Source organism: Sinocyclocheilus anshuiensis, unplaced genomic scaffold, assembly GCF_001515605.1.
Source record: "Sinocyclocheilus anshuiensis isolate Anshui unplaced genomic scaffold, SAMN03320099.WGS_v1.1 scaffold1647, whole genome shotgun sequence".
Lineage (NCBI taxonomy): Eukaryota > Metazoa > Chordata > Actinopteri > Cypriniformes > Cyprinidae > Sinocyclocheilus > Sinocyclocheilus anshuiensis.
The window spans coordinates 311,513-312,182 of NW_015549848.1; positions in this window are offsets into that span (position 1 = coordinate 311,513).

A 670-nucleotide genomic window follows, 5' to 3' on the forward strand; every position below is an offset into this window, starting at 1 on the left:
CTTACCTGGGCTGTGGAGAAAAAGAACTGGACTGTTGCTCAGTGGTCCAAAGTCCTCTTTTCAGATGAAAGTACATTTTGCATTTCATTTGGAAATCAAGGTCCCAGAGTCTGGAGGAAGAGTGGAGAGGCACAAAAACCATGTTGCTTGAAGTCCAGTGTGACGTTTCCACAGTGAGTGATGATTTGGGCTGCCATGTCATCTGCTGGTGTTGGTCCACTGTGTTTTCTGAAGTCCACAGTCAACGCAGCCATCTACCAGGAAATTTTAGAGCACTTCATGATTCCTTCTGCTGACAAGCTTTATGGAGATGCTGATTTCATTTTCCAGCAGGACTTGGCACCTGCCCACACTGCCAAAGGTACCAAAAGCTGGTTCAATGACCATGGTGTTACTGTGCTTGATTGGCCAGCAAACTCGCCTGACCTGAACCCAATAGAGAATCTATGGGGTATTGTCAAGAGGAAGATGAGAGACACCAGACCCAACAATGCAGATGACCTGAAGGCCGCTATCAAAGCAACCTGGGCTTCCATTACACCTGAGCAGTGCCACAGGCTGATTGCTTCCATGCCACGCCGCATTGCAGTAATTCATGCAAAAGGAGGCCCAACCAAGTATTGAGTGCATAGAAATAAACATACTTTTCAGAAACCTGACATTTCTGTTT